At 39.7% G+C, this 13,135-nt stretch overlaps 1 protein-coding gene and 1 pseudogene across 1 annotated transcript in view; one reads left to right on the forward strand and one right to left on the reverse strand.

Moving 5' to 3' along the window:
- The window catches only part of AVEN (apoptosis and caspase activation inhibitor), a 179,610-nt gene that overhangs the window by 112,661 nt on the left and 53,814 nt on the right, over positions 1-13,135 (reverse strand). The gene's annotated exons all lie outside the window — the stretch shown is intronic.
- Positions 3,294-8,196, forward strand: LOC103287467 (lupus La protein-like; annotated as a pseudogene).

Here is a 13,135-nt window from a genome sequence, read left to right on the forward strand (position 1 = left end):
TAAGGAAGTTTCATAACTGTTATTTCAAAATCTCAAATGATTCCTATTTTGAACCTAATCTTCCAAATGAGCAATCTCTTTTTCTCCCTAAAAGGCTTTAAAGTCTTTTGAAATATATTCTTGAGATTCTATTTATTTTTAAATATTTTACTTTGAATTATTTCAACCCATGTACTTACCTCTCAGCTTTAACTAATATCAATTTTTGCCATTTTTGCATCAGATTTTTTTCATGGTCCTCCATAAATAGGTCTGGGAAGAAAAACTCTAGCAGGCAATACTTGAGATAAGTGTGTTAGAGCTAGTTATAACTTATACATCTTTATTAAGGTTTCTAAGTATCAGGAAAAGGACCTTCATAACCATAATATACAATTATCTTCAATACAAATACTTTAAATAAATATAAATACCAAGACAAGAGACAAAGGTTTTTTTAATTGATTTTAGTGAGAGAAAGAGAGAGGAGAAAGAGAGAATTTGTTGTTCCATTTATTTATTCATTCAGTAGTTGCTTCTTTTTTTAAAAAAAATTTTAAGTATGTTTTTATTGGTTGTAGAGAGAAAGGAAGGGAGAAGGAGAGATAGAAACATCAATCAGCTGCCTTCTGCAGCCCCCCTACCCACCCTGAAGATCAAGCCCACAACCTGGGCCTGACCGGGAATTGAACCAGGGGCCACTTGGTGCATAGACTGACCTTCGAACACTGAGCCACCCGGCTAGGTCATTGGTTGCTTCTTGTATGTGCCCTGACTGGTGATCAAACTCGCAACCTTGATAAATCAGGATGACACTCTAACCAACTGAGCTACTGGATATGGCTGAGACAAAGATTTTTTTAAAAAACATTTATTGGGGGGGAAAAAACATTTATTGGCCCTGGCTGGTGGCTCAGTTGGTTGGAGCATCTTCCCATACACCAAAAGACTGTGGGTTCGAATTCCAGTCAGGGCACATTCCTAGGTTGCAGGTTCAATCACCAGTAAGGGCACATACAGGCCTCAACCAATCTATGTTTCCCTCCTCCCTTCCCCTCCCTCCCCTCCTTTTTCCTCCCTTCCCCTCCCTTCCCACCTCTCTCTCTCTCTCTCTGTCTCTGTCTCTCTCTCTCTCTCTCTCTCTCTCTCTCTCTCTGTCTCTCTTTCTCTCTCTCACTAAAAATCAATTTTAAAAAAACATATCCTCAGGTGAGGATTTAAAAAAAAAACACAGAAAACCATTTATTGTACTTTCCTTTCTCAGATGGCCAGAAGAACTTTTGAAACAATGTCCTTGGCAACAGAATCATAGGCTAGTTTCTTTAACCTTCCCCCTGAGTCAGCTTCCTGTGACACAGCGACATCTGGATAGAAGGAAAGTAATCAATACTACAGGATCCCTTGGGTAGGAAATCAACTCTCAACAGTAATTTCTTATGTAGAAAAGAAATACCTGAACTTGTGGTCACAAAGGCACAAGCTAGTTGTAGCAAGTTAATATCTTACTTTAAAACAATGTGTTCCTGGCTCAAGTCAGGACCAAAAAAGTCTGAAATGTGCATATCCTCACTCTAATGAGTCAGAAAATCCACCCGTTCTCTTTTTAAAACAAAATAAGCAAAACCACCACAATAAACACCTTACAGCGAGACAGGGAAGCTTGCCTTCAGCAAACAATTGAAAGATACTGTTTCTCACATACTGCTGCCATAAAAGGTCACCTGGTCAACACTTCAACAAGTGCTGAAGAAGGGACAGGGTCAAACAAATCCTCCTCCTACTCTCCCCTTGCCTTCATTCACAAGCACATAAAATACTGCATGTCACAAAAAATTCCAATTTCATGCATTCACAGTCGCTCTCGTTAGGAGGCTACTACGGTAGGTAGCATCCTTAGTGTCAGGCTGCTGTATCCCAACCAGTGACTTTACCACACACAATTCACATGTTCTCTCTCCTTCAAGGACACTTTGAAAGGATGATCCAAGCATATTTCCCTTTTCAGTTATCCCTATACCTACGTTTGTAAAATGTTAAACCTTGAAACTCTGTTTCTACAAACGGAGAATCACAGGTTCTCTATTAGACTCTAAAATATGGTCATCCAAAAATATGATCTTCAGGTAAGTTAATGCTCCCCGTTAAAGCAGCCAGCTTACATCAGAAAGGCTATTTCAAAACTCACTGCTCCTGAATAAAACTACAACAAACTGGTCCAGAAAAATGTCGGATCCGAGTAGACAATGAGAGAACACCTCTCTCTAGGCAGAGAAGCATTGCAGATTGGCCATTCTGAACAAAGTGGCACTTTTGTAGTGTTCACATTTCCCGAGCACCCTCTACACATGTTGTGGCACTAAATTATAGTGTGGTACTAGACTACGGTAAATCCATGTGGACAGAGGAGCTAAAAGGAAAATCAGTACATTAAAAAACTGTAAACAAAAATACCAAATGAAAATTAAGTTGGTCCCTGAAGGGTCTAATAAAAATGGAAATCAGCCTCAGTTTTTGCCTTTCCTAGGGTTCCCACACCCAAGATACATTAGGAGGACATAAATTAGAAACTAGTGAGTAATAACCTCAACCCCAGGTCTAACAAAAACAAACTCAGAAGGTGGATAGAGGGAAGAGATACATGTCCATGTCAGGCAAGAGCAGGGAGTAGGGGTATAGGAACAAGACAGATAAAAAACAGACTTATATAGTACCTCAAGTTTCTTTTGCACTCTATATGAATATTTATGAAAAATATTAACATATTTAGGAGCGTCTATACACTTGAAAATATTCCTAATTTTTAACTCAGAACAAAAAAAATTATCTCTACTTCCTTTCTACATACCAACTGATAATAGTTTACCCAAAGAAACCTACTCAAATTCCTCTCCCAAATAAAAACTGGAATTCAGTGGAGTGTACACTACTATGATTTAGAAATCATTTGTGACCCTATAGAAAAGATACTTATCTGAGCAATTCATCTCCAACAAATATCTACATGGCCTTAGGTTAAACCCCAACTTATATGAGTCTGTTTCCCCATCTAAAAATTGAAAAGATATGGACCAAATAATATGTTCTGTTTCTGGATGTACATTCTATGATGCTCCTTGAAGAATGAGGGAAAAGACACCAAAAGTTCAAAATACACTAACATCACTCAACTGAAAGAACGTAGTTTGGCACCCTAGGGAATCTAAAAGGCATGTGCAGAGAAGCAATAGAGACCTTAAGTGCTCAGGGAAAAAGCAACTTATATGTGGCTGTATGTTTTTCTTAAGTCAACTGCTGGTTATTGAATAGCAGGAGCAATGCAAGAGACTGAAGACTGGTATTCGAAGAAACCATCCAGGTGAACACTAACTTGTTCCAGCTGTGAATTCATTATGCAATGAGAGTTTTTAATTATCTGTTCTCTGGTTTCAAAGCAAGAAGCAAGTCACTTTTTCACTCTGATTTTGAGTTTTCAAGTTTTAAAAAAAAAAGCATAAAGGTAACACGAGAGAAGACTTCGAATATTCTGGTTGAATTAGTGCTATTTTATTAAATGATCCCATTGCAAACTAGTATGGTTCATAGCAACCAGGCGGCGTGGTGATTAGGTACAAGAAAATCAAATATGTAGCGCTGAAAACACATTATTTTAAAGTTCCATCAGGAACAGCAGATTCTTATTTAGGAATTACACAGTATAGCTGACAGACATGCACACTCCTACACAGACCAGTTTAATAATATCTTTGTTAGCGGCATACCTTTCAAATACTCAACTACCAGTGCACTGGGAGTGTCTTAACTTGACAAGAGCTCACCAAGCAGCCTACTCTGAAATGATTTCACTTTACCTGTTGCTTTGCTTATATAAGGGTGTCCTAGTACACATAGTCCCACTCATGAACACTCCAAATGGACTGCCTCTCAGGCAACACTCCCTCCCATTCAACACTCCCTCCCATTTCTCTAGTTGTGTGTGGCCTGCTGGCCATATACAGTCTGAGCATAAAGTATGAATATTAAACATACATGCTTGGGTTTCCTAGGAGACACTGCCTGAGAGCAGGCAAAGCATAAATGAGTGCATAAAAGCCTCAGGTACTAAAATAGGTAGTCAAATACCTAAATGGGAAATAAATCCATATTTTGTTTTTCATATTTTTCAGTATAAATGAAACAAGTAGCAAGTAAGAAGAGTAATGTTCCCCTAGTCATGATCCCTCAGCCCGGCCTGTGCCCTCTTGCAGTCCAGGACCCCTTGGGGGATGTCCAACTGCCAGCTTAGGTGGGGAGCGGGCCTAAGCTGGCAGTCAGACATCCCCCAAAGTGTCACGAGAGGCTCCCATCACCACCTATATAGGATATATACTGAGTGGCCAGATTATTATGATCTCTGAGATCATAATAATCTGGCCATTCAGCGTATATACAAAAAGAGATGAGCAAAGGTGGGTTTATAATTGTTCCTTGAATTACTATTTATTCATTTGTATTATTATTTATTTTCCTTCCAACAACTATAAACCTACTTCTGCCAATCCATGCATATATAGTTTCTTAACTTGGTAGCCACAAATGCTGAGATAAAAATAAGCATTTTGTAACTGATTAATGAGGAAGAAATTAAAATCAATTATTGATGTTTTACTTGTTTCACAGATGTGCCCTCATTAATCCCCTTCAGTTAATATAAATGACTAGTGACGCAGTGCATGAAATTCGTGCACATTAAAAGGGGATTAATTAGAGGAAATAATTTAATATTGCTATTAGCCCTTTCCCTATAATAGAAGTGTCAGAGATGAAAGAAAATTAGTAAAATGTATATGAAAACCTTCCTCCTGCCAGAGTCTGGGGCTCACCACGGGACCCAGAGTCAAGTCACCACCCACCCACATGCACCTCAAAATCACGTGAGACCCAGACCCAGCCACCCCCCCCCCCCAATTGGGCTAGATCCAGACCCAGCCAGTCCCACTCTTGCCAAGCCCTGCCGGGCAAAGGATGAAACCTCAGATCCCCTGGCCCGGTGCCAGGACGGGGGGCATGGCCTGAGGTCCCCCAGCCCAGACCAGGGCGGGAGGCGTGCCTTGAGGTCCTCCATCAAGCCCTGCCAGGTGGGAGACACAGCCTGAGATCCCCTGTCAAGCCCTGCCAGGTGGGGGGCACGGCCTGAGGTCCCCTGTCAAGCCCTACCGGGTGAGGGGTGTGGCCTGAGGTCCCCTGTCAAGCCCCACGGGGGCGGGGGAGGGCGTAGCCTCAGGTCCCTGCTGATTGCTCCTTAAGGCTCCTTATGGGAACTTGGCCTCAGCTGTGGGTGCAGCCATCTTTGTGACAGAGTGATGATCAATTAGCATATTCCCTCTTTATTAGATAGGATTCCACTCTTTTAAGAGATTGACAGAAGAGTCAATAACACATGAACAACACTGTTTATAATATAGATAGCTCTGCAATAAAGCTTAAACAAAAAGGTCAATTATTTAGTCATCACAATTTGACTTTTTCTATCAATCAAAGGACTTGTATGCATGCATATAAGCATAACCAATGGATGCAAAACTCTGGGGGGGTGAGGGCATATATGGGAGTGGGGTGGAGGGTGGCAATGGTAAAATATGTACACATATAATACCTTAATAAAAAAAATTGGGAAAAAAAATAAAAATAAAATAAAAATAATAATAATAATAATAATAATTTTTTTTCAATTACAGTTGATGTACAATATTATATTAATTTCAGGTATACAACCCCATGACTAGACATTTATATAACTTATGAAGTGATCACCTAATAAATTTGGTACCCAGCTGACACCATACATAGTTATTACACTATTATTGACTATATTCCCTATGCTGTACTTTACATCCCCATGACTATTCTGTAACTACCAATTTGTACTCCTTAATCCCTTCATCTTTTTACACACATCCCCCCAATACCCCTCCCGTCAGGCAAGCATCAGTCCACTCTCTGTGTCTATGAGTCTGTTTCTGTTCTGTTTGTTCATTTATTTTGTTTTTTAGATTCCACATAAAAGTGAAATCATCTGGCATTTGTCTTTCTGATTTATTTCACTCAGCACAATGCCCTCTCGGTCCATCCATATCATTGCAGATGACAAGATTTCATTCTTATTAATGGCTGAGTCATATTTCATTGTATCTCTTCTTTATCCATTCATCTACAATTTGAACTTTTATCTGAGGCAACCCTCTGACTCAGTCTGAGAGAACTGGTTCCCCTGAGCCTTTAAGGAGAACCAGGGTATTTGCATAGCCTCAAGCTACTTACTGTTTACTGTCATTGTTTTAACATATGCTCATAAATTCCTTGATACTCTCCCTTAATCCCCATCCCCGAGAGTGTGAGTAGCAATTAGTCACTCATCTAATAAACAGATAATGGGAAGTGATTTTACAATGGAGAAACCTGACAGACACCATCTTAACCAAGTGATCAAAGTTAACATTACTAGTAATGTCATGTTGGTATTATGTGTTCACTGATAAGATCCAACAAGGGAGGCACATCATGTCTGTGGTATTCTCCCCTAAAATCCATAGCCTTAGTCCATGAGAAAACATCAGAAAAACCCAAGTTGAGGAATATTCTACAAAATACCTAACCAGTATTCTTCAACAGTGACAGGTCCAGAACAGACTGAAACTACCACAAATTAGAGCAGACTAAGGAGATAAATAAATATTAACACAGTGTCCTGATTTGGAACAGGAAAAGGATATCACCCTAGGTGAAGGGTATAAGGGAATTCTTTGTATCTTTACAACTCTTCAGAAAAAAATCTAGAAAATTAAAAATTAAAAAAATAATTGGGCCATAGTGCCACTCAGTTAAATGGGTCCACGTGCAAGATATTCTGCAACTCCACAGCTTTCCTCACTTGTTGAAAATGAAAACGGTGACTGAAAAAATGGCTACTCGGGGAGCAAAATCTGTCATCAAATCGAGTATTATTTTAGTAACTAATTTGCCATGAGACAATTTTTAAAGGAACTTGTCAAATTGAATGAAATCTGGATACCTGTGGCGATAATAATAAAATTCAACATGTTAAACTTTAACAGAAGCATTAAGAAAATCAAAGGAAATAAATGAAGATAAAGATAAAAAGCAGAAGCTCTCCATGCAAACCTCTCTCATGAGTATAAAAGGTCTTTCTGATGACTCATAAATATAAAAGAATTATGTAAAAATAGACCCATTTATATAAAAGACTTCCCAATTGATGCAACCCTTGGTGACATAAAAGAAAGATTAAAAGATAAGGGTCAAAAACAAAATCTTCAAATGAGAAAAACATTATACAAAGCATTGAAGGAATCAATATTTTCAGTGTCTGATAGTACTAAAAAGGCTAAAGTTTACAAAAACACCTGCCCAAAAGAATAAATCCATGTGCCTTCGAATACTATTCAAGATTACTTTGCAAAAAAAAAAAAAGCATGAAGCAAAATAAAGTGTAAGCTAAATTAAGAGCTAAACAAGAAGAAAAACAGAAGTACTATAGATGCTGAAATGAAAACTCTAGAAGAAAAGAGAGGATATTTACTGAAATTTTGGGTGATTTAGATGATCAAACCTCTAGAGTAGATCCACACTTCCTTTCCTCAAATTGTGGGGAAGTAAAATTAAATGGACTTTACAGGAGAAGATTTGACTTTGGGTGGTGGGGCACACTGTGCAATATACAGATCTTGTAACATAGAAACCCACACCTGAAACCTGTATGTTCATATTGACCCATGTCACCCCAATCAATTTAATAAATAAATATTAATGAAAAGGATAGACTCTATCAGAGAAACAAAAGGGGGAATAATCCTATTTAAAGAAAAAGCTGAAGAAGCCCTAAAAAAAGACGAAGCCAATAATGGTAACCTACAACTCAGGAACAAAGGAGAGATATGGGACGCCCTAGGAGAGGTAGAAAAGCGGAACTGAAAAAAATCACAGAGGATCAACAAGAATCCCTAAACAAATGGAAATCAAAAGGTCACAGATGAAAAGGAAAAGGAATTAAAGCTGCCAAGGCTGGGTCTAGTAAAGGAAAGTACAGCTTCAGGGCAGGAGAATGAAAGCGGATAACCATGATGAACCTGATGAAAACGGTGCAGCTGGACCAGCAAAAACAAGGAAGAACCTGCCTCAAAACAACAGAAAACACAGAACGGGGCAGACACCAGGAGTTGAGCAAACAAATGTCTACGTACTCGGCTGCTTGCATCTCTGGAGGTCAGAAAGAGAAAGGCCAACTGGGCCCACTTCAATGTCCAGTTGTAAGAAAGGGAAGACTGTCTTGTGTGTTTTAACCTGTCTTGTTTGGTTGTTGTTATCCAAATAAAGAATTTTTTTAATGTATAGTTCTGTTTGTGTTATTTCAAATGCCTCAAATATCAAAGGACGATTCTTTTATTAAATTGCCTTTGTAATATGAGGCTATATTAGTAAAACTAATAAAATACATACCATTTAAAAAGAGGAAAAAATGAACTGAATCGATGAGGACAATACCACTATCCTGCTGCTTCATGGGAAGAAAAAGTCCAGAATTTAATTTAAAAGTACAGGCTGCTAGACTGCTATGCTTTCTTTTCCTTTTCCCTTCCAGCCCAATTGCTGGCAAAAGGACACGAAAGTCATTATATTAAAATCTCCCAAAATTAACTTTTCATAAAATTACACTGAAGAAGATACATAAATGAAAATATGCATAGACAACTCTGCTGACCAAACTGTAGTCTAACCGTTTCATTTTTATTTGTCCCACTTAAAAACAGTTTATAGACTTGCACATAGTTTTTTTACATGATCATCTTCACTATTGCTCCAATGCATTTTGCTCATGCAGTAAACATTTTTTAACTCTAGTTATCTGTGACATCTTGAAAGAAAGAAACAAAGCATTAATTCAATGACTCATCATTTGGGAAAAAAAGGTAGGGGGGCGGATTGCTTAAAGACCTAACATTTTATGCCTGAATGTGAAATGAGAGTATGATACCATCCTCAAAGCTTGTGAAACGTAACACAGAATTGCAAGAATACTGTTTAAAAAGAAAGGCTGAAAGCATCATTATATTTACAGAAAGAGTCCTAAAAAAAAATCTGAAGACTCCCAATCCTACCAAGAAAGGTCTGATTTCATACTAACTAGCCCCCTTCCTACATCCTCCACTTGGAAGCAGGAGCTCCCACTGCCATGGCCAGCAACGCAGACAGAGCAGGCACCTGCATGCTGCCTGCACGAGCTGAAGGACTACCTCGCCAAAAACACTTCCCACCGTCTGTGGTGGCAACTAAAATTCTATCATTTTTAGATTTTTTTTTTGTCCTTGTATAGTGAGATACCTAAATAAAATAGGTAATACATACACAATTTAAAGAATTATTAAACAAACAAAAGTAACCATCATCCAGGTCAGAACTAGAATACTGCCAACATCACAGAAGTCTCCCCCACCCCCTGGACACCTGCTCTATGCCCCTCCCCAATCACTACCCCTCCTCTCCACTAGGTGACCACAATCCTGATTCTGTAATAATCACTTCCTTGACTTTCATCTTACCATTTAAATAGGCATCTCTAAATAACACAGTTTACTTTTTTCTAAGTTTGAACTTATCTATAATAATAAAAGCCTAAGCGACCATCACAACCGAACAGGCTGAGTGGGGCGACCAGGCTGGCAGGGGGGTTAGTGAGGGGCAACCAAACGACTAAGCAGCAGGTTGCATGGGGCGACCAGGCCAGCAGGGGGCGGGTGGGGGGGACAGTGAGAGGTGACCAGGCCAGCAGGGGGGCAGTTAGGGGCAATGAGGCAGGCAGGCAGGTGAGCCATTAGGAGCCAGTGGTCCCGGATTATGAGAGGGATGTCCGACTGCCGGTTTAGGCCCGATCAGGTCTAAACCGGCAGTTGGACATCCCCCAAGGGGTCCCAGATTGGAGAGGGTTCAGGCTGGGCTGAGGGGACGCCCCCCCCCCCCAGCACAAATTTCGTGTACCAGGCCTCTAGTATATAAAATAGAATCCTACTGAGGAAATGGGGGGGGGGGGTCTTTTCATTTTAGGTTAGTCTGCTCATTTATGTATTTATTCCACTGTTCATGGTCATTTGAGTTGCTTCTATAAGTGACTCTTCTGAAATACTGCTATGAACATTGGTGCACATGTCTAGAATTTCTCTAGAGTATCTTCCAAAGGTGGAAAGACTGAATCTTCAACTTTACTGAAAAATGGCAAACTGTTTTCCAAAGTGAATATACCAATATACATATACACTAACAGTGTGTGCAACAGAAATTTACTCTTTAAATTTATGAATGGTCTGCAAAAAATTCATTGTTACAATGGAAATCCTACTGGGAGAAAACAAGTTAAACTAGATGTACTCTCGGCTAAAGGTCTGCCTTCAAAAACAACATTTGAGAACTGCACAGAGGTGTATGCCTAGCACAGCTAATTCTAGAATAAAAAATAAAATATAAAGAACAGTTCAAAGTGCAGAGCCCTTGTCTGAGAAACCAAGTCTGAATTACTCATTTGCCACATGGCAGACACTGAGAATGAGGAGAAAAACAGAGGAACAACTATAGGTGGCAAAATGGGAGAAAGAGGAAAAGACTTTTTATGAATTAACCTAAGACCACCAACTTTTAAATGCTCAGAGACTCAGACCACCACCATCAGTTAGTCCATAAATACACTCAATAATCAGTTCTATTATACCCAAGAAGAACTTTTAATTTCTCAGAAAAATGAGGATATGTAAATTCTACTGGCAACCATTGCTATATGTGTAACATTCAAGGAGGAAAATGACTTTATTTGACTTTACTGAATACAGTTAATTAAGCTATCAACAGAAAAAAATAGATAAATACTAAATCTAGGCACCATAGTTACATTTAAAGCAGAACAAAAATTAATGGTGAATTTCAGATAACATGCTGACATTATCAAATCAAGCACTTATTTCTTTCTATTCCTGCATTTCCTAGTGAGAGAAATAGTATTGCCTAAAGCAGTGATGGCGAACCTATGACACACGTGTGCCATTTCTGATGACACGCGGCCTGCTGAGGCGGCCGCATGCCGAGGATGAAACATTTGCAAAATAATGTTTTTTCCTCAAAGTGACACACTACCCGAGTTATGCTCAGTTTTTTGGCGAAGTTTGACACACCAAGCTCAAAAGGTTGCCCATCACTGGCCTAAAGTCGGACAGAAACATGGTAGAATAGCATTCAAATCCACACTTGTTCAACTTAAGAGGCCTGTGATCCTTATATTAAACCACACTAAAGAAAGACCATAACATCATAGCTGAACTTGAATGTCTAATATTAAAAATCAAAATGTTCAATGTTGATAAGTTACTTCCAATTTTGGTTACTTTTGTACTTAGTAAAGAATTTCTATGCTGTGCTGAGTCTCTTCCATTTGCTACTCCGGGTTCACCCCCTAACCTTCTCCATCCTGTTCTGCCTTAGGAGTTGGTCTATATGGATGACAGTAACAGGCCTCCCTTGCCTTCTGGCCTCCAGCAGGCTAAGCTTATGGGAAGCCCTGGCAGGAGAATGGAGGAGACAAGAGTTAAAAACCAGAGTATTTATTCCCCTGTCTTTCTCCCTGTGTAGTCTCCTTCACTGGCTAGATCTCTTGACCAAAGGTGATTTATCCTCTCCCGGTAAACTGCTCTCCATGAACCTCCTTCAGAGTTCCGGGAGCGAGGGCTGGTAACACCCCTGCTGTTACCCGCCCTCCCCATACTGTACTATCTCTGTGCTTTCCCTACAACCTACCCACATCTTTGTAAATCTGGGGTGGGGAACCTTTTTTTTGCCAAGGGTCATTTGGATATTTATAACATCATTCGCTTAATATAATTCACTTAATATGAATTTATGTGCAAAACTGAGCACTTCCAACAGTTTTATCCATATCAAATAACGGCAACCCCCTTCTTCTAGCTGTTACGCCAAAAACTTGGCGTCATACCTGTGCATAGTTTTATTTTATTCTCCATAGTCACAAGACCTATATGCAATTCCCTCTAAATAAATCCAAAACCCAACCATGTTTCACCACCTCTACTGCTACCACCCTGGCCACAGCCAACATCAACGCTTGTCTGCATTGTTGCAATAGCCCAACTGGTCTACCTGCTCCCTCCCTCTCCGGTCTTCAGGTTACTCCAGCACAGCAGCCAGAGTGATCCTGTTAGAATATGAATTAGCTATACTACTCTTCTCTTCAAAACCTTCCAGTGGCCGCTCATCTCAGAGACTCAAAGCCTTGGAACTTGCTACTCCCTTTGCCTGAAACACTTCTCACAGAGCCTCAACGCCTGCTCCCGCACCTTCCTCAAGTCTTTATTCAAAATGCCACCTTCTCAGAAAGACCTTCTCTGCTCACCCTTTCTAAAGCTGTAACAGCCCCTCCCCACTTCATTTCCATCCTGAGCAATTATCACCATTTAAGATCTATATACTTTACTTTTATTTTCCTTCCTGAGTCTTCCATCCCCTAATGTTAACGCCGTGTCGCAGGTGTTTTTGTCTGTTCTGTGCACTGCTTTATACTTGGCTTTTACAACAGTACCCGGGAATGGTGGGGGCTCAAATAATTGTTAAACAGACCACAACTAGATACCATTCGGCCAGCTGGCCACCGTGAAAAATTCTAACAGTGCTACATATTGGCAAAGACAGTGGACTCTAGGAATTGTAGCTCGTCTCCACATTGGAGAGCAATTTGGCGATATCTAGAAAGTTTGTGATGTGCACATCTAATAAACCAGTGATATGTTTTCCTGGGTTGTTATGTTGATTTACACAAACAAGGGCAGAATCATTCCAAGGAGAATGGTCAGCCTGTCTAGAGGATATTCTTAATATTTTATGACCACAGAATGAACTCCACCTCTTAAAGTAAACCAATACAGCCCACTCCAACATATATGAAGACAGCAGGACAGCTATTCCCAGGCTTATGGTATGAGACAAGGAAATAATAAATCAGAGGAAGGAAGAAATATAAGCACATATCAAAAGATGTGACAGTTGTGATCTCCCAAAAACCAATCACAGATAAGCAAGCCACTTAAGAAATCAGTAAGCAAAGAGACTA

The sequence above is a fragment of the Eptesicus fuscus genome, chromosome 5 (assembly GCF_027574615.1).
Source record: "Eptesicus fuscus isolate TK198812 chromosome 5, DD_ASM_mEF_20220401, whole genome shotgun sequence".
Taxonomy (NCBI): Eukaryota; Metazoa; Chordata; class Mammalia; order Chiroptera; family Vespertilionidae; genus Eptesicus; species Eptesicus fuscus.